The 26,210-nt window shown below is 43.1% G+C and overlaps 1 long non-coding RNA gene across 13 annotated transcripts in view; it reads left to right on the plus strand.

Annotated features, from left to right (window-relative positions):
• Positions 1 to 22,044: 22,044 nt before the first annotated feature.
• LOC108176990 (uncharacterized) overlaps positions 22,045 to 26,210 on the plus strand; it is a 174,042-nt gene continuing 169,876 nt past the window's right edge. For all 13 annotated transcript variants that reach the window (XR_016213537.1, XR_016213544.1, XR_016213540.1 and 10 more), the window contains exon 1: positions 22,045 to 22,262. This is a non-coding gene — a long non-coding RNA (uncharacterized LOC108176990). The remainder of the gene's footprint in view (positions 22,263 to 26,210) is intronic.

Below are 26,210 nucleotides of genomic sequence, written 5' to 3' on the forward strand. Positions count from 1 at the left end.
GGTTTCTGAAAACACTATGCACGCAATGCAAAAATGCTTTTGCACCAAAGTAAACTTACCTTTTGATTCCATTTTTCCACAAACACTTTGACATATCCTTGTGCTAGACTGCTGCATACTGAGAAAAAATGAGTTATAGCAGCTCAAATTCCAACTGCTCCACGTCAAATCAGTAACTGTAAGTATTTTGCACTAATTTTTAAATTAAATATGTGAACAGGTTCATTGGATTTTATGACACAACATATTCTAAAAACTAATTTTATTCTGATCTGGTGCAAATGTTGTCACCTTTGTTTTTGTGTCTTTGCCACCAGATGGCAGTAATAACCTATTCATTCATTTATCCACCTTGTTATTAATATTAATTATCCTCCTCCGACTTCATGTTGTTCTAGAAATGACACAATAGCTGTGGAATAGAAACGATGTCTAGAGCTCCCTCACTATTTCCCATGACAAGCCAGCAGGCTGGATTCATAGTTCCATCAAGGAAAAGCATGTGGGAGAAGGTGAATTGAGGGAAGTATAGGGAATACTGTAATCTTACGTGAAAGTTGGAATACCATTGTCATCCATGTCTCTGTGTGGGAGTGGGGAGAGGAATGTCTTTTGGGTTTGTGGAATAGGTTGTATACATGGGATTTCAAAAATCACCTGTCATGGCAATCCCCATCACATCATAGGTGCATCCCCATGAAGGGTCGGGGCTGCGTTTTCCAATGGCAGAGGGGCCCTCACACAGCACAGATTCACATGAACCTGCTCTCTATTCCATTCAGTCATTGTTCCTCCTTCTCCCCAGACTGTCCTATATTCAGAGTACACATTTCACTTTGGCAAAAGCATGATTTTTCCTTGTTTTAATTTTTTTTTTGAAAAATAACTATGGAAACAGGGAAACAGGGAGCACGTATTTGGCCTAGCGGGCAAGGTGCTGCTTGGGGTAGCTCTGTTCCATGCCAGATTGCCTAGGTTTCATTCTGATTCTGCTCCCGAGTCCAGCTTCCTGTTGATGCGCACCCTGGGAGGCAGCAGGGATGGCTCGAGTGGCTGGGTCCCTGTCACCCACCTGAGAGACCTGGATTGAGTTCTAGGCTCCTGGATTTGGCTTGGCCCAGCATAGGCTACTATAATATTTGAGGAATAAACCAGCAGCTAGGAGCTCTGTCTCTGTCAGTCTCCTCTGCCTCTGCCTCTCAAATTAAAGGAAACCAAACAGAAAAACTCTGCAGTTAAGCTGAACAAAGAGATTACTTGGACATAATTCTTTACATGTAGCTTGGTGAAGTGATTTTTAAATGAAATATTTAAACACGAAATTCAAAAGACTGGAAATAACAGCATGAAATGGATTTTATTTTGTGTTGTCTTATTGGTTCCTTGTATTTTTAATTAATGAGGTTTATCTGGATCATTTTTCAAAAGCTTGTAGTGCTTTGTTGATCTGATTTTTAGCTATAGCTGAAAAGGACAATTTTCTTTTTTCTTTTCTTTTTTTTTTTTTGACAGGCAGAGTTAGACAGTGAGAGAAAGAGAGACGAAGATAAAAGTCTTCGTTCTGTTGGTTCACCCCCAAAATGGCTCCTGCGGCTGGTGTGCTGCACCAATCCGAAGCCAGGAGCCAGGTGCTTCCTCCTGGTGTCCCATGTGGGTGCAGGGCCCAAGGACCTGGGCCATCCTCCATTACATTCCCGGGCCACAGCAGAGAGCTGGACTGGAAGAGGAGCAACCGGGACAGAACTGGCGCCCCAACCAGGACTAGAACCCGGGATGCCGGTGCCACAGGCAGAGGATTGGCCAAGTGAGCCACGGCCCCGGCTGAAAAGGACAATTTTCAGTCAGCTTCTCAGAATGCAGCTATGAACCGGGGAACAGAGGTGTTACCAGTGAAACATCAACCATGAAAGAGAAAAGCAGCATTGTAAGTCTCTTGATCAGTCTGGATTTGCTTGTGCACTTGGATAAAGCACGTGTACGGATGTGGGTGTGTGTGTTATCCTCATCTATGAGCTGGGGCTGGTCACGAGGGGCACCTTCTGAAGTCAGGACACACACACACATAACACTTAGGAAAGGGGTGGTCCCCTGGCCTCCCTCCCTCTCTGTCTCCCTTCTTCCTTCCCTCCTATTTCCCTTTCCCCTTTGCCTCTCTCTCTCTCACTGCCTTCCTTCTCTCTCTCTCTTAAAGGTTTATTTTATTTATTTGAAAGACAGAGTTACAGAGAGGAGTAGAGACAGAGAGAGAGAGGTATTCCACCTGCTGGTTCACTCCCCAAAATGCTGCCACAGCTGGAACTGGGCTGACCTGAAACCAGGAGCCAGGAGCTTCTTCTGGGTCTTCCACATGGATACAGGGTCCCAAAGAAGGACTTGGACCTTCTTTTATTGCTTTCCCAGCCTAGCAGGGAGCTGGATCAGAAGTGGAGCAGCTGGGGCTTGAACAGGCGTCCATATGGGATGCTGGCACTGAATGCCAGAGCTTTAACCTGCTCAGTGCTGGTCCCCCTTCCTTCTCTTTTTCCCCACACCCAGGATAAGTGTAGGCTGATTCTAGTTCACGTTGCAGAGGCAAAGCTCTGTCATCCACATTTCCTGCTCCCCAAAGTTCACTGTATAAGCAGCCACTTTCGAGCCTCCCTTTTGTCTGGAGTTTGCTTAATGACCAGCTAATGAGGAAAAGGTCATGCGTGGTTGTTAGGTGTCTTCCAGCACTTTCAAACACCTCCACAGGTATCCACCTACACAGTACATGCTCGGAACTCAGCAAATTTATGAAATGAGAGGAGGGAGAAGTTTCAGCTAATGGGGCTAAAGAAATTAAGGTTCTTTCTTTAACTGAACAAAAAGCAGCACTACCAATTACTCTAATTTAGTGAAGAATATAAGAGATAATTAACAGGTCAGCTTTGAAATCATGTTCCGTGACAGGGTTGGTTGATGCACAAGGTTGTGTCGAAGCCTGTGTCTTTTTTTTTATTATTATTATTTGACAGGTAGAGTTATAGACAGTGAGAGAGAGACAGAGGGAAAGGTCTTCCTTCTGTTGGTTCACTCCCCAAATGGCCACTACGATCGGTGCTGCGCCAATCTGAAGCCAGGAGCCAGGAGCTTCTTCCTGTTGTCCCATGCGGTGCAGGGCCCAAGCACTCCACTGCCCTCCCAGGCCACAGCAGAGAGCTGGACTGGAAGAGGAGCAACCGGGACTAGAACCCGGTGCCCATATGGGATGCCGGCGCCACAAGTGGAGGATTAACCAAGTGAGCCACGGCGCTGGCCTGAAGCCTGCGCCTTAAAAGAGCTTCTACGTTGAGTATCCATCAAGAAGCTCCAAACTCTGTCCCATATTTCTGGGAGCGTCCATGAATCTGGCTTCACAGTCCTTACTGCCAGGAATGGCACACATGTCTGCATTCGCAACCCATCCTACAGCTTCAGCATACTTATTGATACTTTATTTTCAAATAGTTTTAAACTTTATTTTTCAAATAGAAGATAATGTTCCCATGAAATTTTGGCATCCTGAAGGAATAATTTGTATTTTAAGAATTTCCTTGGGGACATTTGCGGTATTGGGAACTGAGAAACCACATGGCAATTTGGCCAACCTACACAATCAAATCATATTTGTTCAATAAAACCTTTGGGCTGCTTTGTTGTAGAATGTGCAATAGCTTCCTAACTTTGAAGTGGTGAAGTTAGAGAACTTTCCATCTGGGGAGTAATGATTGTTTTGTGAAATAAAGTGCACAGATCTGAAGTGCACAGTGGTGGAAGGAATCCCATGATGGCCCCCAAGGCTCCCGCCCCTCAGGACCCACCCTCTCTGTTGTAGGCAGAATGTTTGTGGCCCTACAACCTTTTATGTTGAAGCCCTAACCAACTAACTCTCACGGGATGGTCTTTGGGGTTGGATATTTGGGGAGGTATTTAGAATTAGGTCAGGTCACGAGGGTGGAATCCTCACAGTGAGATTAGTGGCCTTGTAAGAGGAAAGAAAGAAATGTTGCTCTTTCCTTCCACATGCAGACACTCAAGAAAAGACCATGTGATGACCCAGTGAGAAGGCAGCTGTCTGCAAGTCAGAATGGGAGTCTTTACCAGAGACTCACTGTGCTGGTTCCTCGATCCTCCACTTCCGGGCCTCAGAACTGCTGTGTACAACACCCACTTGATGCAGCAGCCCTAGTAGAGCAAGGTACCTTCCCTGGAGTATTGAGGGGACCTGTGAATACTTGTATAAAACAACCCAATTATTTTTTTTAAAAATAGTTTTTAAAGATTTACCATATTTGTTTGAAAGACAGAGTTATATATAGAGAGGGAGAGACAGACAGAGAGATCTTCCATCCTCTGGTTCACTCCCCAAATGACCACAACAGCAGAAGCTGGGCCAGGCTGAAGCAAGGAGCCTGGAACTCCATCCAGGTCTCCCACAAGGGTGGCAGGGCCCAAGCACTTGAATTGTCTACTGCTGCTTTCCCAGGTGCATCAGCAGGGAGCTGTGTCTGAAGTGGAGCAGCCAGGCCTTGACCTGGGACTCAAATGGGCTGTAGGCATTATGGGTGGCAGTTTAACCCACTGTGCCACAATGCTGGCCCCAAAATAATGTAAGTAAAAATGTGGACAGAAGATATAAACATATGACAGATGGTCAATGTTAATATCCCTTAGAGATCTGGAATTAAAGCTACACATATAGGTGTACACATCTACTAAAATGCCTAAAGTTTTAAAAACTGACCATGTTCAGTGTTGTTGAATTCGTGAAGCAACTTAAAAACTGATACATTTCTGCTGAGAATGTAAAGTTGTTCAACCATTTTGGGGAACAGTTGCTTTTTTAAAAAATATTTATTTTATTTTTATTTGAAAGGCAGAATGATATATAGAGAGGGAGAGACAGATAGAGATCCATATGGTTACTCCCCAGATGTCTACAATGGCCAGGACTGGAATGAGCCAGGGCAAAGCTAGGAGCCAGGAGCTGGGAACTCAACCCAGGTCTTCTATATGGATGGCAGGAGCCCGACTTCTTGCACTATGATGATTGCCTCCCAGAATGTGCAAGGACAGGAAGCTGGATTTTGGAGTTGGAGCCAGGTTCTGAACTAAGAATTCTGATATGGAATGTGGACATTTTATCCATTAACTTAACCACTAGGACAAATGCCAACTCCTTGATTTTGTTTATTACTTTCCACATATATACTTATGTGAAAACTTATTAAATCATTTCCTGTATTAGTTTTCTATGATTGCATAATTTGAAATGCATAGTTACAGGCAGAGGCCTGGCTCACTCCCCAAATGGCCACAATGGCTGGAACTGGGCTCATCTGAAGCCACGAGTCAGGAGCTTCCTCCCAGTCTGCCTTGTGGGTGCAGGCGCCCTAGCACTTGGGCTATCTTCCAGTGCTTTCCCAGGTGCATTAGCAGGGAGCTGGATCAGAAATGGAGCAGCGGGATTCGATCCAGCACCCGATGCTGGCAGGGCAGGTGACGGCTTTATCCGCCACGTCACAGCGCTGGTCCTGCATCTCAAACTTAGTGGCTTAAATAAAGCAGCACAAATTTATTAGCTGACCATTCCTGTGAGTCAGGAATCCAAGCATGTTTTCTCTGCTCAGGGTCTCCCCAGACTGAAATCACATTGTCAGCCATGGCTCTGATCTCACAGGAGACCTCAAGTTCTCAGAATTCAGTGCCTTGTGCTTGTAGGACCAAGATCCCTATTTGCTTGCTATCAGCAAGGGGTTGTTTCAACACCCAGATTCTAGCCATGTGGTCCTCTCAAAATATGAAAAGGGCAGGCATTTGGCCTGGTGGTTAAGGTGTGATTGAAACACCTGTGTCCCACATGGGAGTATCTGAGGTCAATGGCCAGCTCCACCTTCCTGGGAGGCAGCAGATGAGGGCACAAGTAACGGGGATTGAGTCCTTGTTTCTTGGTGTGAACCAGCAATGGGAGCTCTATCTGTCCCTCTGCATCTCAAATAAAAGCCAACAAACATGGGGACCAGAAAGTTTACTTCACCAAGCCCAGCAGAATTCTGCTGTAATGGAGTCTCTCACAATTTAACCTAATCGTGGGAGTGATCATCCCATTGTACTGGTATTCTTATTTCTGAGTTTGAGGTTTTGTGTTTTTTTCTTCCCTTCCTTCCTTCCTTCCTTCCTTCCTTCCTTCCTTCCTTCCTTCCTTCCTTCCTTCCTTCCTTCCTTCCTTCCTTCCTTCCTTCTTTCTTTCTTTCTTTCTTTCTTTCTTTCTTTCTTTCTTTCTTTTTAAATATTCTGGATCCAAGTCTTTCCTCTGATCTGCAAATATTTCCCATCAGTCTGTGGCTTGTGTTTTCATTCTATTAAGAGGATATGTGAAAAAACACAAATTTTTAATTCTGATGAAGTATAATTTATCAAGTTGTATTATGGATTATTCATTTGGTATCATATCTATTACATTATTGCCTAAATCAAGGTCACAAGTTTTCTCCTATATTTGTTGTCTAGAAGAGTTATAGTTTTAGTTTCACATTCTGCATTCTGGACTATTCTCCATTTTACATGATGCAAAATATGAGTTGAAGGTCATTTTTGGTTTTGTATTTTTATACACATTAGCAGGGACCTGGATCCTATATATATATTTATATATATATATAAATATTTGTGTGTGTGTGTATCTTTCTGGATTCAGTTCTGTACCATTGATTTACTTGTCTCCTAATTGTTGCAGCTTTACGTAAGTCTTGAAGTCAGACAATGTAAGTTCTCTCTAACTTTGTTCTTTTACAAATTAATTTTTTTGTGCTAGGTTCTTTGCATATCAAGATTAATAATGATCCAAAGTTCTTCTCTTTACACTATTTATTGACTATATACACTTTCTCCTCTGAAAGCAATCCTTACTTAGATAAAATTCAAGTTTATGTAAGTGAGCTCTGGAACTTACCATATTGTTTCATTAGCTTATTTATTTAGCGCTGCACCAACAGCAAAGACTTAGTTGTAATTGCTTTGTATTGCTTTGTTTTCAGGTAGAATAAATTTGTTTCTCCTGTTCCTCTGCAAAAGCAATTGGCTATTTTTAGCTCTTTCATATATATATATAACATTTTATATATATATTTAGCATCATCTTATCAAATAAGAAAAAAAACCTCCAAAACCTACCAATAACTTTATTAGAAAAGCTTCAATTATTTACATCAATTTGGTAACATCTGACATCTTTATCATGTTGAGTGTTCCCAATCATTTAGCATATCTTTCCATGAACTTAAATCTTCCCTAATGTTTTTCAGTAAGTTTTATATTTTTTACCTCATAGACTTGCTCTTCTTTTGCTAGGTATATTTTTAGGCACTTGATACATTTGTTGTCACTAGTAAGGATTTTTTAAAAAATCTTAATTTTTATGCAATGCATTTCAATGTTCTTTAAAGCAACTGGCTATTAGGTGGATTTATATAACCACCACTACACTCTTGATGCAAAATCATATCCATCACCCAAAACACATCCCTCACGCTGCTCTGTTGTAGTCAGACTTACTCCTACCTCCTCACTTACTGTTCTTCATTCCTATAGTGAGATAACAAAAGCTTTCTTCCTCTTCTAAGTTGGCCCTGACCGATTCAGGCAGAATTGCTGCTCCCATGCCATTTAGTCCATCCTGCTAGCACAGCAGGCAGTTGTAATACACTTGTTGATTTCATGTGTTTATTTCCCCCACCAGATCACAGGCTCCTTGATAGGAGGCAATGTATCCTTCCGTTTACATCTCCACTTTCTAAGGACATGGTAGGCATTAAAATAATAGTTCTTCATCAGCATATTTCATTATGGGATACTATAAACATGTACCTAATAGAGAAAACAGTATAATGAATTCTGTGTGTCCAACACTAAGCTTCAACATTTGCCAATCCATGACTTATTTTATTTTATTTTATTTTATTTTATTTTATTTTATTTATACTTCTCTAACCTATTCCCTCCAATGCACACACACAGGATTATTTCAAATCAAGTGCAAGATGATGTGTCATTCTATCAAGACATAATTCAGTATATTGTAAAAAGATAGACTTTCTTTACCTTTTTAAAACATAAGCATAATATCATTATCACACCTAAAAGTAGTTAGCTAAGATTTCTTAATCCCAAGAAATATCTGGTCAGGAATTTGAATTCCCTAGATATCCCCCAAATGTTGTCCTATGGTCTGTTTATTCCAACTAGGATATTTTTAAAGGCTCATTTACTACATTTGGTTCTTGGATGAATGAATAGATGTATGGATGAATGAGTTCTTTCTATGTTGTAGGTAAGGAGACAGGGATCAGAGAAAGAGCAGGAAGAAATATTTCAACACATCCTACCCCCAGGCTTGTTTCTAAAACTCCTCTACATGGCTGGCAACCAGAAATTGCTATTGTAGCAAAATTACTGCCCAGAACCAGTGCCACTGGAAATATCCAACATGGCTGCTGACCATGTCCCTTTGATGTCCTTTAGCTTATTATAATAGCACTCTATGTAAATGTAAAATTACCATGGCTGACACTCCTACTTCCATCATGCACCTAACACCATGACACTTCTGAGGCTTCCTAAAAAGGCCAGAAAATCGGCAGCCACCAAATTCCTGGAAATCTTCATGCTTTCCTGGAAAATTCCACACGAAGCACTGCCCACTATGCTTCCAGACTGCATAAAGGGATAATCCTAAACCTCTGGAGTTCAGTTCACTCTGGAGGGAATCCACATGGTCTATTGCATGTGTACTTTTGCTTTGCTAATAAAATCTATTCTCCTGCTAACCTTTGTCTACATCTTGTCCTTGGATTCTTTTATGTATCAGAGACAAGAACTAGGACCTTCAACCCTCCTTCACCTGCCTTCTCACACCTTCTTCTCCGTTGTCTAAATTCTACCCATTTCACAAAGGCCCACCTATCTGATGCCAGAGTGTGCTCAAACTCTCCCCTGATAGCCTAGCTGTTGAAAGTGGTTCTCCTTTCCCCACAGCATTAACCATATTTTTCTAAGTAAAAAATGTATTTGCAAAGATCTTTTTGTTTTTATTTTTACTTATTTGAGAGGCAGAGCAAGTGCAAGAGACAGACAGACAGAGTTTCCATCCACTGGTTCACTCTTCAGATGTCTGCAACTGTTGGGAGTAGGAGCCAAGACTCAACCTGGGTCTCCCACATGGATGGCAGAGACCCAGCTAATTGAGCCTGCACTTGCTGCCTTCCAGGGTGTGTCTTAGTGGGAAGCTGGTGTCTGGAGCAGAGCACCGGCATCCTGGCATGCTGAGCTGAGATGCAAACGTAATGGCCAACAGCTTGACCCAGCAGAAAATGTGCTTAGGGAAGTGTGGGCTGGAGGATGTAATCTCTTTCACCACCACCGTCAGAAGCGTCCAATATCTTATCATTCCTGGCCTGCATACAGCTGCAGCAGAACCATTTCCCACAATAGAGGTAGAGAAGCGAGATTAAGCAACTCTTTAATTTCTGTGTGGAGTTTCCCCACTGCTCTAGGTCAGAATGGCAGAGGCCAAGTTTGCTCTCACAAAAGTGCCAGTTCATCACTTGCTTTTCAGTTAGTCTGATTCGGACTCTATGAACTTGTGTCAGTAAGTAAGTACAAGTTTACCAACACAAAGGCATACTTGAAACTTCACTGCTGTAGTTTCCCTACAGGAATAGCTGATAGGAGGCCATAACTTTTTCTGATCCATTATTTTTAGTAGTTCATTTATATCCACATACTATACATTCACCCAACACTTACCGGTAAAACTAAATTACCACTTGAAGCTACAATTTTTCTCCTTCATCCATTCTGTATTTTATGACAGTCTGGGTCAGAACAAATAGCAATTCCATTTGAAGAACCCAATCCACATAGTTAAATAATGAGTCTGCTCACAATGTCTTTACAGGATTGATGTATTTATGCATTCCTGCATGTCTTAATACAAATAATGAAATATTGATAAGTCAGCATTGTGAAATCTGAGGAATCAGACCAAGTAATTTAAAAATTATGGAACATATTTAAATACAAGGGTTATGTACATGGTTCCCTGGGGGGTAGGGTGAGGATTCCAAATTCTTTTCTCTGCCAGAAAAGAACACTGTCAGGAAAACACATCATTCTGCACTAAGGGAATTATCAAGTGCTGTGAGGGCCAGAGGTGGGCTGTGCCCCTTCTGGAACAGTTTGTGCCCCTTCTAGAACAGTTTGCGACTTGAATTAGCACATTCTAGAGCACCTTGCCAAGTTCATTCTGCCAGGTTGCCTAGGTTTGAATTCTAGCTGCAATGCGCTTAAATTTTTTTTTTTTTTTTTTTTTTTTTACAGGCAGAGTGGACAGTGAGAGAGAGAGAGACAGAGAGAAAGGTCTTCCTTTGCCGTTGGTTCACCCTCCAATGGCCGTCGCGGCCGGCGCGCTGCGGCCGGCGCACCGCGCTGATCCGATGGCAGGAGCCAGGAGCCAGGTGCTTTTTCCTGGTCTCCCATGGGGTGCAGGGCCCAAGCACCTGGGCCATCCTCCACTGCACTCCCTGGCTACAGCAGAGGGCTGGCCTGGAAGAGGGGCAACCGGGACAGAATCCGGCGCCCCGACCGGGACTAGAACCCGGTGTGCCGGTGCCGCAAGGCGGAGGATTAGCCTAGTGAGCCACGGCGCCGGCCTTAAAAATTATTTTTAAATTTTATTTATTGTTTTTAAGTATTTATTTAGTTAGTTGAAAGGCAGAGTTAGAGAAAGAGAGAAGGAGGAAGGGAGGGAGAAAAGGAAAGAGGGAGGGAGGGAATGAGGGAGAGAGTGAGAGCAAGAGTGAGAGAGAGAGAGAGAGAGAGAATCTTCCATCCATTGGTTCATTCTCCAAACGGCTGCTGAAGCCAGGAGCCAGGTGCTTCTCTCAGGTCTCCCATGTGGGTCAAGGGGCCCAAGCACTTAGGCCATCCTCTATTGCTTTCCCAGGCACATTAGCAGGGAGCTGGATCAGAAGCGGAACAGCTGGAACTCAAACTGGGGTCCATATCAGATACGGGTGCGATAGGTAGTGGCTTAATCTGCTATGCCACAGTGTAAGACCCTGTTACTTAGTTTTTCTACACCTTGATTTTTTAAATCTATAAAATGTTATCTATCTCACAGAGATCATTTACCTGAAATCATTATTTGTTTTATAAGTAAAGCATTGCTCATGTCAACCTGATACTTTGCAGGGACATCATCAGGTTTTGTCCCTGCAAAGTGGGTGGGGCTGGCTGGGAGGTTTCCAGGTACAACCCTGAAGCATCTCTGACACTGGGGACCATTCAACACTCCCCCAACACTAGAATTACGGTGGAATCGGCTGCATTGTCTGCTTTGACCTTTCGACAGTGCTAGTGAGGAGCGATCTTTCCAAGTGGCTTGAAAAGCAAGCATCCCTGTGCTCCGAAACTCTGTCTTCACATTGCAGACAATGAAAGGGTGTGCCTTGCAAGGTTAAGTGTGACATGGCATTTCCCTAAGGTCTAGTTAGATACCCGTCCCTACCCGTCTAGTTAGAGACCTGGTCAGCAGCCACTCACTCAGTGTTCTGCCAGCCAATCTGGCCCGCTGCTTTATAGAATGGTTTGGTGAGAGCAGTCGTATCTGAGCACACTCGAAGCATGGACGGGAGAGGCTCCATAAATCTTTAGTGTGTAACAATGGGACAATAAAACTCCAGGCTTTGGAACTCACTTTGGTCCTCAGCTTCTCTCCAGACCTTTGTGAGTTAGGAAGTCCATATGTTAAACTCTCAGAGAGCCTTCTCCCATTTGGAGTTTTCTAGTGACCTTGTATTTATTTGCTTCCTCTGATTTTTTTTTCCAAATGAAGATTTTTCACAGGGCTTCATATAATTTTCCCAGCTTTTCTGGTATAAACCATCTGCGGTCACTCTGCGGAGTCTCCTCAGGTCATGGGAAAGTTTTGTCTTTCCTGCACAGCACGTATTCGAGCCCTCAGCACCGCCACGATTCAGTGGCGAGCACTTCTGCTTCTCTCTAAGGAGTTCCCAGTAGTCCCATGGCAGACTTGTTGCCCATCTGCAGTTGTGAAAAGATTTCAGACTGTTCGAACACTTAGATCACTCCCTGGTCCCTTTGTGAAACGAGGTTTACCTCTTTGCTTCAAGGGATCCACTATTATAGAATCTCTAAGAAAATGCAAGTTTTCAAGCATTCTGTTTAATAGGTACAAATGTGTTGATTTTCCAGCTCTCTTATGACTTTAAAAGATTCACTGGAAAGATTGAGAACAGGAAATGCATTGCCAGACATGTGTTGTTTTTGTCTCTGGGCTACGTCATGTCCAGTTCTGATTATCTGCTCCCAAGTATTTCCACTTATCTCGTTTCAAATTCTTCTCTTCCTTCAAGACCCAGTCCAGGGGCTGTCCCTTAACTGCTCTCATCCACAACGCCTCGGGATCCACAGTTACAAACTATTCTGTATTTTGCCACCTCACTGTGCCCTGCCCAAGGATTCTGTGTGCAGTTAGAGGCATGAAGCCACAATTCTGTTGAAGTTTAGGTATAGCCTGGTGCCTGCACACCTATGTTACTTTCAGTCTCGAAAAACAGTAACACTCATCCCTTGCAGACATTCTGAGACATATCAAAATAATACAGCAAATCTGAACTGATAAAAAATTGCAAGGAGATATTTTCCTTTGTTGCCTCCACTATGAAAATGTGTGAATTTGTGAGTGTGATTTTATGCTGGGTTCACGCTATATATGGCTTTCACACTGCTTTTTCTTTTTTCAAATAACCTTGTATGGATTTTATGTAAAATAATCTTAATAAACCCTCTTTTATTTAACTATTCACCAATTATTGGACAATCGAGTTGTTTACCCGATTTTCATTATCAATCAAAATTTGATAAGTACCTTTTTTTTCCCAGAGAGTTCTACCGATTTATAATTCCAACCAAACGTCAGTGTCTTAGCACTCTCTTCATTCTATGTCAGCAGCACGTGAATGGCAGGGACTCAGTGACAGGAGACATCAGCAGCAGGAAGCTGGATCGGAAGCAGGGCAGCTGACACTCAGATATGAGTGCAGGTGTCTGAAGCAGCAGCTCAGTTTGCTATGCCACAACGCCAGCTCTTGCTTAAGATTTTTGATTACATGCTTTGTTTATTAAGGAGACCATAAGCTTCATAAGCTTAACAGACATTTAAATCTTTTCTCTTTAAACTGTTCCTTTGGACTTCTCCCCCAGTTTTATTGTTATGTTATGCGTGGCTTTCCAGTTCATAAGAACTTGTTACATATCTAAATCCATATTTCTCAGAGCTATTTTTAATTTAATTTTGATAATGGTATTTCTTGATAACAGTTGAAAATAATGAAATTAATATTTTTTCCTTGCTGTGTTTCTCTATTCCTGAAAGCTTAATTTCTTCCAGAGCATTGAAAAATGCCTAGTTACATTTTCTCCTAGCTTTCTGCCTTTCATTTTGAATATTTAATTTAATATTTATCCTTACACTACACTCGGAATTTCTTGATTTTTCTCTCAACTGACTGATTTCCTGGGCTCATTTATTGAAAAACTATTTTTTTCTAGTTACCGTATATTTAAAAATGTACTGTGTATGTTTTTACTGCCCATGCATGGATCGTACCCTGTTACCTATGTAACAGTGTCTCCTTCAGTTTTCTTTTATAATCCATTGATCTGTTCACTTTTATTCTAGTTCCACAGTCTTAGTTATAGAGCGTTCCAGCGAATGTGAACATCTGGGAGGACAAATTCCTCATGTTACTGTTTGTTCTTTACAAAAATGCATTGATTTTTCTTGTGCATTTCATCTCATGAAAGTTTAAATGTACCTGCCAAGTTAAAACTATCTGTTAGGGATTTTGCATAGAATTGCACTAAGCCTTAAAGTCTTTGAGGCAGTCACAATACAGTTTTTACAGCATCCAGTGTATTCTTTCCAGGGGGACTCACACTCCTCCCATGCTGGAGGGGCACCAGCTCTGGGGCTGCGCCTTGGTCCACGTGGCCGAGAAACGGGGTGTTTAGCTAGTGGCAACTTGCACTTGAGTTTTAAGGAAAAAGAGCTTGATGTGGCTTCCAAGTCTCCTATTTTGCTATCTGCATCCTCTCCTCGAAACGGGCACATCAGTAAATCTCAAGCAAATATTTTAATCCTGAAACATTTTAGCACATTAGTGTCTGTTAAAGTCATGTTTATGAAAACAATGAAGTAAACAGCTTAAACAGTTTCCATATTAAAGGAGGCTTACAAATTTATTCCTGGAAAATGCCCTAAAATCTACTTGTAAGGCTGTTACATAAACTACAACAAAAAATTGTTTTTGCTCATCTAAACCTCTTTATCTATTGTTCAGATTCTTCCTTCCTTCCGTCCTTCCTTTTTTCTTTTCTTTCTTTCGTTTTTTTCTCCAGTGCCTGTATCTTGTTCCGGTGGGAGTTCTTGCTAAGTGAGATGTGTCTTTTTCTTCCTTTGGGATTTGAAGTCTCCCAGAACTGTCCTTTCTCTCTTTCCGCCCCCTCCCCCCCATAAACCTTCCTTCTCAGATGTCAGTGTCTGTGTTTGTTTTCACAAACATCTGAATGAAATCTGTTTATCTTCCTTTACAAACAAGCATTGTAGATCCAGTGTGCTTTTGTTTTGAGAAAAATATTAGGTGGCAATTCAAGATCTAAATAGAGGATTTGTATGTTCAGAATAAGTGCAAGAAACAGAGCCTTATTTTCTAAAACTCTCATGGGGAGCAACATCTTAGATGAAAAAGAAACAATTAATGTGGATAATTCTCCCCCTTTCTCTATTTATTTGGCTTTTGATCAACGATTTTAAAAAGAAACCTTGGAACTTTTTCCTGGTTCTTATTTTATGTTCTTATCACAGTCATGATCTAGTCACAAATCAAACATATCTAAGCGATGGTGGCTGCAAATGGTAGGAAGGTGTGGCGTGCACAAGCATTTTGTGTCTCGGGCGTCACAGTCCTTGAATGTTTCCTGTGTTTTCTATGATGGTTAAGAAAAGAAGAAACCTCAATACTTACCTGAGAGGGTTTCTTCTAAGAGAATGAAGATGATGCTTTTAACATGTAATTTATGAGCTGGTAAGAGATGGGATCAGCTAGATGGAGGAAGGGCTTATTTCAATATAAGCTGTAAAGTTGAAAAGTTTTTATGTGAATTAAAAGCTAAATGAGGAAATTATACACACTGTCACTTTGGCTTGAATATATCCTGGTAACAGTCAAATGCTATTAAGAGAGTTGATGAGAATCATAAGATTTTTCAACTTTTTAATTTTTTTAAAAAAGGATACAGAGAAAGAGAGAGAGTGCATTTCTATTCTCTAGTTCACTCCCCAAATTGCCGCAATGTCTAGGACCAGCCAGGAGCTTCTTCAGGTTCTCCCACCTGACAACAGGGGCCTAAGTACTTATGCCATCCTCTGGTGCACATTAACAGGGATCACATTAACAGGGAGCTGGATCAGAAGTGGAGCAGCCAGGACTTGAACCAGTGCCCATGTGGGATGCCAGCACTGCATGTGGAGGTTTAACCTTCTATGCCACAGCATCAGCCCCTAAAATTATTTACTTATATTATCATTTTAAATTACTTGAGGAGCAGAGAGAGAGATAAAAAGAGAGACGAGTAGAGAGAGATCTCTCATCTACTGGCTCACTCCCCCAAAGACCCATAACAGCCAGGTGCAAGCCCAGGCCAAAGACAGGAGCCAGGAACACAAACAATATCTCCTTCATGAGTGGCAGGAACCTAATTACTTGAGCTGTCACTGTTGCCTCCCAGAATGTACATTAACAGGAAACTGTAGTTAGGAGCTAGAGCTGGAACTAGAATCCAGGTACTCCAATGTTTAGACTCTCCAGGATGGGATACAGGTGTCTTCATTGGCCTCTTAACCACTAGATCAAGTGCCTGCACCCATCTATTTTTGAGTTAACAATTTTAGAATAGCATGGAAGAAGAATTCTGGATCTTTGTGACAGTCTTACACTGGAAACAGCAATATGAGGGTACTTCAAAAAGCTCATGTAAGACACACATTATAAGAAACTAAGCATGGATTTCCATTTTTTCACAGCAAAATAAACTCTTCTTTAATTCCATTTTACAGAGTTTTATGAAGAATTCTCATGTATTTGCAAGGCTGCATGAATGTGGAGCTTCTGTGGTTTTTGAAATGACCGTTTTCATTGCTTAAAGGGAAAACAACTTCCCCCAAAGAAATGAGTTGTTATCTTTTTTTTTTTTTTTTTTTTTGACAGGCAGAGTGGATAGTGAGAGAGAGAGACAGAGAGAAAGGTCTTCCTTTGCCGTTGGTTCACCCTCCAATGGCCGCCACGGCCAGCGTGCTGTGGCCGGCGCACCGCGCTGATCTGGTGGCAGGAGCCAGGAGCCAGGTGCTTTTCCTGGTCTCCCATGGGGTGCAGGGCCCAAGCACCTGGGCCATCCTCCACTGCACTCCCTGGCCACAGCAGAGAGCTGGCCTGGAAGAGGGGCAACCGGGACACAATCCGGCACCCCAACCGGGACTAGAACCCGGTGTGCCGGCGCCGCTAGGCGGAGGATTAGCCTAGTGAGCCGCGGCGCCGGCCTGTTATCTTAAATATTTAATTTTACTTTATTTCAAAACATTAAACATAGATTAGGTTATTATCCAATTTGATTCATGTTCAGCTCAATTTTTGTTTCTTTGGAAAATGCAGTATAAATATCCTAACAATAATACTAATGTGACTAACCACAAAACAAGCAGAATATTATTTCATTATTCTTAAAGATGTATTTATTTTATTTGAAAGAGAAAGAGAGAGAGAGAGAGATCAAGAGATCTCTTTCATTTGCTAGTTGGCTCCCCAGATGGCTACAATAGCCAGCACTGGATCACACTGAAGCCAGAAGCCAGGAGCTTTATCCAGGTCTCTCAAATGGGTATCAGGGCCCCAACACTTGGGCCATCTTCTGCTGCTTTTCCCAGGCAATTAACAGGGAGCTGGATCAGAATGGAGCATCCGGGATACAAACTGGCACTGATATATGACGCTGGCATCACAGGTGGCAGCTTTACCCACTATGCCAAAAATCTACCAATGTCTATTAGTTGTTTTTTTTTTCTTTCTTCAACAATAAATTTTCATGGTGTAAACTACTGAAATTCATACCCAGATGTTCGTAATTGAATCTGGAGTGACAAACAATATTACCATTTGGTACTGAACAATCCATAGTAGAAAACCACAGAGATTCAGTCATTACCCAAATGAGACAAAAAATATATTCATGAAATCAATGTTTAATATTTATTCAAGAATGTTAACTGACAATCTACAATGTCTGTTAATTGACCATCTACTCCTAAATAGAAAATCTTTGCCATCAAGTGTTTATGTTCTAGAGAACCGCTTTAGGAAAAATAAATAAATACAACCAACTCTGGCTCAAAGATCAAATTTGAACCACTCCCTATTTGTTTACATTGAGTGTTATCTGTGCATTATGACAGCAGAGTTGAATAGTTGTGGCAGAGACCATAGGCCCTCATCAACTGAAATATATACCATCTGTCCCTTTCTAGAAAAATTGATTACTTGTGATATGACTGTAAGAATAAGTGACTTAATTTTATCATTACTGTTCTTTAACTTGAAAATGTATCCATAGATAGATGATAAGATAGATAGATAGATATAGATGAATATATGGAGAGATATCCCATCTGCTGGTTTACTCTCCAAATGCCTGCCACAGACCAGACTGGGCCAGGCCAAAGCCAGGTACTAAGAACTCAATGCAGAACTCTCATGTCATTGGTAGACATTCAGCCTCTTGAGCCATAACCTCTACCTTCCAGGGTACACATTAGCAGGAAGGAAGGTGGAAATCAAGAGTGGAGTCAACACTCAAGCCCAGGATCACTGCTATGGGATGCAGGCAGGCATCCCAAGCAGCATTTATCTGCTGCACTGAATGCCTACCCCAATAGGTGATTTTACAAAGACAAGATAGAAGTCAATTTAGCAGTTAAGATGCCCACATCCCATATCTGGTTGCTTTGGGTTCAAGTCCCTGCTCTGAATTCCTGCTAATGCAGACTCTGGGAGGTGGTGGTGATGGCTCAAGTATTTGGGTCCCTGCCATCCTCTAGGGAGACCTGGATTGAGTTCCCAGCTCCTGTCTCTGACCCTACTTCAACCCCAGACGTTGCAGGCATTTGAGGAGCAAACCAGAGGATGGGACACCACTGTCTGCTTCTCTTTATCTGCCTCTCAGAAAATAAAAAGGCAAGCAAATTTTCCTGATAAAGTGATCAGAGAAATGCTTTCTGTGACATGAACACCTGAGTATACCTGGAGAAAGTAAAGCTGAAAGTCCTTGGATCTGTGAGAAAAGAATCCAGACCAAGGTGACAGGAAGTAGAAATAAGGTGGAGTTTTGGGGTTATAAGAGGATACTTCATGTGCTTTGTGGAAAAATAGAATTAAAAGAGTTTATATTGGTGCAACAATATTTGAAATCCATGAATAATTTTTTTTTCATAACAAACATTTTGTATGAAATCTTTGAGGACCGGTCATATGCATGGGTTTCAAAACTTGCTTGCTCCAGATATAAAGTCATCTTTTAATTTCAATTTCCCATGAATATTTTGCAATAGCCTTACATCTGAGGAACAGCCAGGAGATCAGGGAGGTTAGAGGATATTGAGCAGCATGGCAAAAGGTGCTGTCAGAGAGAGCAAAAGCGTAACTATCAGAGGACCTTCTAGACCCATGTAATAACTTTCCTGCTACTCTAAATGAGACAGCCAGTCACTACGAGGTAGAGAGTTGAGGGAGGATACGATAGATTTTTCTTTTAAAGAGAAATGTCCACCTGTGTGTGGAGAGTAAACTGTAGGGAAATCATGATGGGAGCAATAGCTCATTTAAAGCCCATCCTGTAACCAGGTGAGTGACAGCCAAGGTGACAGCAGGAGAGCAGGTAAGAAGTGGTTGAATGGAGGGTACCCACAAGGATTTGATGATGGATATGAAGTGAGAAAGAAAAAGCTAAGAATGACTCCATGGCTTTTGTTCAAAGCAATTGTTATGAGAAGGACAAAAGGAACAGCAGTATGGATTGGCTATTTTTATCCTGTCATAGCTATTGTTTTCAGCTTAACAAATCAGTAATAGTGATGTACAAAAAAGAGGGGGAAAAGCTTCTTTGAATAGGTGAATACATGGGAAGCAAATCCTAGAGCAGCAGCTGATGCTCATGTCTCACCTGTTGGTTGATAAGCTTCAAGACTCTGCTTGGATCTCTGTCTCATCTTTCTTCTCATTTGTGATGGCCTGCATGTCTGCATGCCTGCATCTTCTGTCCTTGGACCTTGTGAGTCTAGGCACAGCAAGGTGGGTCTCAAGGCTATGCAACTGTGACTGCCAAGAGTTTAGTTTTGAACCTACACAGTTTGATGTTTATGAGTATCCAAGCAATCACATTGAATAGGCAATTAGATATGAGGGTACTTCAAAGAGTTGGTGGAAAATGAATTGAAATATAATGTGGGAAACAAACATATTTGGAATCCTTGTATATGAGGTTGTCTGTATATTATGAAAAAAAAACTACACGGATTTCAACAATTTTGGGCACTAAGAGTAAATGGTTATTTATTCAATTTTTTTCAGGAGCTTCCTGAAGTATGTTTCTACTTGGGATGAGTTTGAGGAAGTAACCTGAATAAAGATGAAAAGTTGGGAAATTATTTTGGCATAGAAATTATAAGCTGTGGCCGGCACCGCGGCTCACTAAGCTAATCCTCCGCCTTGCGGTGCCAGCACACCGGGTTCTTGTCCCGGTCGGGTGCCGGATTCTGTCCCAGTTGCCCCTCTTCCAGGCCAGCTCTCTGCTGTGGCCAGGGAGTGCAGTGGAGGATGGCCCAAGCACTTGGGCCCTGCACCCCATGGGAGACCAGGATAAGTACCCGGCTCCTGCCATCGGATCAGTGCGGTGCGCCGGCTGCAGTGCGCTGGCCGCGGTGGCCATTGGAGGGTGAACCAACGGCAAAGGAAGTCCTTTCTCTCTGTCTCTCTCTCTCACTGTCCACTCTGCCTGCCAAAAAAAAAAAAAAAAAAAAAAAAAAAAAAAAGAAAGAAAGTATAAGCTGTGAGAATGACTGTGAGGACTTGAGAATAATGTAGAAAGAGGTCCAATGATCCCCAATGTCAAGTGTGGGATGATGAGAAAGAACCAGTAAAAAGTCCGAGAAGACAATCCTGGAAACTTGGCAGGAAGGGAACTGGGGTGATGTGGCATCTGGGAAACCAACTGAAGAGTTGATTGAAGATGGGAGGAGAGATACTCTGTCTCAAATGCCACTGAGGTCAAGTGAGAGGAAGGCTAAGAATTGAGCTTTGGATTTGCTCACTTGGGACCCTGAGAAGAACAGTTTTCAAACAGGGATGAGCCCCAGTAGAGTGGGTTCAAGAGAAAAAATAGGACGTTCAGGGAAATAATGCAACTGGGGAGCGAATGGAGAGAATAAGGGTTTCAGTAAAGACCATCAGGGACTGAGGTACTAGTGGCTGCCTGGTGTTATTGGGTCAGGAAAAGATAGTTTTCTTTAAATAGGAACTATTCTAGTACATTATTAGGCTGATGGAAATGAGAGAGGAAGAGATAGAGAGAGAAAATCCGGTGTGCAAGAGGTGGTAGTACAGGCAAACCCAGAGAGTTCTTCCTCAGAAGAGGAGGGAAGAAGGAAAATGAGAACACAGATGAAGATGCTGTAGGGCCTTGTGGGAGACTCACATGAATATTTCCTCCAGGTGGAATCATATTTTCCAGTAGAATGAGAATCAGGGTCATCAACTCAGAATGAGGAGCTAGGTAAGTGAGCGAGTGAATAGATTAGAGAAATGAATAGAATTGCCTGGCAGGACTAAGGGCCCAGTTGAGTTAATGGCCATAGACATGATCATGGTTGGTCGCATTTTCCCCCAGTTCTGTTCTCCTTTGACATAGAGTGGTATTAGTGAGGTCCGAAGTTTTGCCAAAGGGCTACCATGGAATAGGTAATGGGCAAGGCAGGCTGGAGTCTATGGAAGGGCATGATTAAGTGATGAATTCTAGAATCTAAGTTAAATAAGGGGGTGAGTGTGTGATGTAAGTATGGATCAATGAGGTAGTGGTGGAATCACTGTAGGTCCATGCGAAGTTGGGTAACTGTTAGAGTAGGGGGAAAAACGCAAATGAGCTAGAAAGATAGGATGTGGTACCATGAACTTGAAGTCGAGGAATGGTGCAGTTATTGGTGGTCTGACCATACGAGTGGTGACTCAGGCAGAGTGAACAACAACCACAATTCAGAGAAGGAAGCAGCATTTGAAAGGGCAAAATAGTGGAAGGATTGTGCCCCTGGACATTGGAACGGCAGAGAACTATGGCAGTAATTATCCAGGAGTGACCATTGCAGACATCTGCAAGGAATGTGGAGGTCCTGGAGACCCTCAGATGACTGGAATAAGCAGGGATGGTGAGAAATACAGGCTGACGGCAGGAACTGGGGGCTGGGGGGACTCAGCCCAAGAGAAGATTAGACAATTCCTGGAAGTTCCCAGATTATAGTGCACATGGGAATTACCTGGGGAGTTTTAAAACACCTGAATTCCTAGTTTGCAGGCCATCCCAATTAGATCTCAGTGTATGGAGGTAGGAGCAGAGCATAAGCAGACTTTTAAGATCCTTACATGATATTAATGTCAGCCACGTCTGGGAAGCACTGCGACCAAGTCAGCCCTACGCTCTACCATTTGGTGAGCATTAAGTAGGACAAACTGATCTTGGCTGAAAGGCAGACTTTTTTTCCAAAGCTATTTCTATGTAAATGGGGAGCAGGAAATGAAAACAACTTCCAGGGCAGTAACCAAAACAGCTGTTGGCAATCAGCCGAGTCGCGAGGTCATCACGGTAAGTAGGTTGGCGATTGGCTTGCGGTTCTCTACTGAGATGCCCGCCTGGCCTGTCAGGTGTGCTCTCTTCAGTATTTCTCTGCGCTAAACCCCGCTGCCTCACTCACCACAACCCCGCATGTCCCGTCTGAGTTCTTTCCTACGTGAAGACAAGAATCTGTGTGACGCTGAGCCCAGGTAACACGTTGGACCACCACGAATGGGACAAGAACGAGGGCAGTGGTAAGTCCCAAGCACCCTTGCCCTGAGGAATGCTCCGTGTGTAGCCTTTATGTCTTTTCCTGCCGTGCCTGGTGGCATCCAAAGTTGCTTGGCCAGCATTTCGTGGAGACAGAGGCACCCTGGCCTTTCCCTGCTCTGTCTATTGGAGCCAGCAAGAGGCTGAGGCAACTTGCTGTCTCGCAGACTCTCACCTGCTATTTTTACCTACCTACTAGACCCTTGCAGGGCCATGCGTTCCAACTCCCTCCTAGGTTCTTCTAGACTCTTGGTCCCTCTGACCCAAATGGTTTCCATCTTCTTGCTCCCTAAATTACAGAAGCGTCTCTGCCCACCTGTGTAAGATCCCTCTCTCTTACGCTTGGGGCCGATATGTGTCTTGTTAAACTTGTTAAACTCGGAGCTCTCTGGTCACCACTGCCCTCCATTGTAGGTCTTGAGGCCTGAAAGGTTAAAGGTTTGAGTCTCTGCTACACCTTCTCAAGTGTTATAAATGGCTGTTATTGTGAACACCTATTTCAAGTCTTTTTGTCATTTGATTTTTAAGTCTCTGGAAATATTGGTGATTATATTTATGGAGCTAGGTCTTTTAACAAAATGTGGTTGGTTCTATAGTTCTGTTTGTAAATGTTTTCTAGGCTTAATGATGCTGAGGCCATGTACTAATGCTTTTAATTGGGTGTGTGTGTGTTTGTGTGTGTGTGTGTGTGTGTGTGTTTGTGTGCTGTTGTAACTGATCTAAAAAACGAGAATCTTAGGCACCTTGGGGAAGATTTTGTGGGTTGTTCTGTCGCCATTATTGAACCTTGATTGGGAGAACCAAGCCTGAAAGGAGTTAATGTTATTTATTTTTGATGATTGAGATAGTCTTGTAATTCTGATGAGAACTGGCCCACAGGTTTGGTTAAAATGCTCAGGTTAAATGTTTATTATCAGCCTATTTTAATTTTTATCAAATGATTTGAACCTCTGACACTGCTTTAGACTTAAAAATATAAACTGAGTCTTCTGACTTTGGGGCTTCCAGTTGGATTCCTGGAACTCTCAAAGACACTTAACTTGATGAAATAATAGTTGTTTGAGTTAATTCAAATTATGTAACATGCACTGTAAGGTTATAAAATGATGGCACATTGGCTGTGAGTACATAAAGGTCTGATGTTTTACACACTGGAGTTAGTCAATAGGACACAAACTGAGAGTTAATACCATCCTCTGTGCCTTGTGTTGCTACATGGTGTTGAGGACCAGGGCCCAGTTGGTACTGAGACAGGGAGCTGGCTGCTCTTCCCCATTGCACTCCCATCCTTGTTTGCCACCCTCCCCATCCCTTCCAGGCACCTAGATATCTTGGCACTAGGGGCCAAAATCCCACATCTGCAGTTGGGGCAGTGCATCCACTGGGGGTCCTTTGGGCAGGAGAGCCACACTTCAGTGAGGAAGTTAGCCAGCAGGCATGCTTTAGGCACTTGAGTGTGTGTCATCCCAGCTGCAGGGCCACAGCCATCTGAAGGTAGGAAAACAGTAATAAAAGAGGACTGTTGTTCTGCCCAAGACAACTTACACATCAGATTCTTTATCTTTAAAGGAGGACTGACAGAGTCTCAGTCAAGCTAGCATTGACTAGCCAGACATTGCCGGGTCAAAACTGGGATCAAAAGGAGATCCAGCCAAGTGGGAGAAGGGATTCCAAAAGAGACTTAGAGATGACTGGAGATGGTTATGTAGTGAATACTGGATAGCCAGTTCTGGGAGCCCAGCAGGCTCTAATATTCCCAGACTACATGGTAGTAATCCAGAAGCCAAGGGAATTTACTAGAGAATCCAAAAACTGAATTTGGAGTTGTGTGCTAAACTCTAGTATAAAGTAACAGGTTACATGGTAATACTAGTTAAGCCTGGCAACACAGGCCCATAGCACACCAGCTACATGGTAAAAACCCAGAAGCCTAAGGATGGCAGAGATGTCTTCCACAACTTCTCTAAGTCAGGCCGTGTGGTGAGCACTGGTTGAATCTGGAAGCATGGGGAGTCAGGCCCAGCAATGAGGGAGGCCTGATGTGTTGCTTCATTTCTGCTCTATTCCAGATGGGAAGTTAACTCGGTATTCCATGGGACTCTCAAGTAGGGTGTAGTCTCAAATCAGACTTTAAAGAAGAAAAAACTAATTTCCCTTTACAACCCTACCTGGCCACAATATCAATTAGGAGAAGGGAGCCAGGCCAGAAAACAGGACTTTAGATTATGGTACCACTTGACAACTAGATCTGTTCTGCTGTAAACATGGTAAATGGACAGAAATCCCTTATATGCAGGGCTTTATGGCACTAAGAAAATCACAAACTCTGTACACTGCAAGCTGAACTTGATCTACCACCGAGAGTCCATGTGAGAGAGTGTCATAAGAACTGTTGTCAGAGGATAGCACCTCTATGGGCAGCCAGAAGCCCCTTTATCCTCCATTCCCTGTCCAGCTAGCTGCCTCTCTGCCTCAGCCCCAAGGACAGAAGCAATTGGAGTGGACCCAAGGGCTCCACCAGAATAAATTGCCTTTAAAATGCAGGTTTAAATGAGATGAATGGGATGTAAAGGGACATAGGCAGCCTCATTGAGGACCTGAAGATTTAGTGATGGTAGAAGATGACTAGTGTGTTTGACCTTACTTGGATGGACGTAGTTTTCCTTTTTAATACTGTCCTAAGAGGGAAAAATGGATTCAGAACATGCCCATGACCAGAGATTTCTAGCTCAGGCCACCCCAGTATTAAAAGAAAGCTTCCAAGATTGGAGATGGGATGGAGCATCCCTTGGCTGAGATCCTGAAGTTGGTCCCCACAGTCTACTTCAACAGAGACCAGAAGAAGAGGAGTGAGCTAGAGAGTAGCGGCAGTGTAAGGACTGGTGTCAAGCCAATTAACAGCTTCTTGACACAGTGGTCTGACTTGAAGGAGACTCAGCAAGGTCAGACCACTCCCAGACAGCATCTGCTTCGGTTGTGTACAGTCAGGACATTGGGCAAACAGCTGTTGTCATGGAAGCCGGCTTCCTCAGAGCCCTGCCAGTTCTGCCAGGAACTGAGTCACTGGAAATGGAACTGCCCTGGGGTCAAAGGACCCCCAGGTCAGAACCCCAGATTCTGGCTCCTTTTTTTTTTTTTTTTTTTTTTTTTTTTTTTTTTTTTTTTTGACAGGCAGAGTGGACAGTGAGAGAGACAGACAGAGAGAAAGGTCTTCCTTCCACTGGTTCACCCTCCAGTGGCTGCTATGGCCAGTGCACCACGCTGATCTGAAGCCAGGAGCCAGGTGCCTCTCCTGGTCTCCCATGTGGGTGCAGGGCCCAAGCACTTGGGCCATCCTCCACTGCCCTCCTGGGCCACAGCAGAGAGCTGGACTGGAAGAGGAGCAACCAGGACAGAATCCAGTGCCCCGACTGGGACTAGAACCTGGGGTGCCAGTGCTGCAGGCGGAGGATTAGCCTATTGAGCCACGGCGCCGGTCCAGAACCCCAGATTCTGAAAAAGCCATTTGCTCTGCCCAGCTTCAAAATAACCATCAATATTGAGGGGACAGTTGCACATAAGACTGTAAATACCCTTTTTGAGAAGCTTCCTATTCTGTAATGACCTCCTTTTTGGGCCAACTCTCCTTCCAGTCCAACCAGGTATTGGGAGTCAATGTGGTTTATTCCCTAAGGAGGGTCACACCTCTCTTGTAGTCTCTTCCAGGATCCCATGTGAAGAGCTAGATAAGTCTGAGGCCTCAGACATACCCGGCCAGGCCTTAACACCCCTCCTGTCAGTTTCTAGTTACCTTTAAATTGGTAGGAAACAGGGTGTAAAGTGACAGCTACCTGCAGAGTCCTGCCACTCAAGGATTTTCAGACAGCCCTCACCTATGTAGACAGCCCCCTTGTGGAGGACTTCAAAACCTGTCTCTTGAGGAAGGTACAAAA

This window comes from Oryctolagus cuniculus, chromosome 9, assembly GCF_051225735.1.
Source record: "Oryctolagus cuniculus isolate XC-2025 breed Fujian yellow rabbit chromosome 9, ASM5122573v1, whole genome shotgun sequence".
NCBI lineage: Eukaryota > Metazoa > Chordata > Mammalia > Lagomorpha > Leporidae > Oryctolagus > Oryctolagus cuniculus.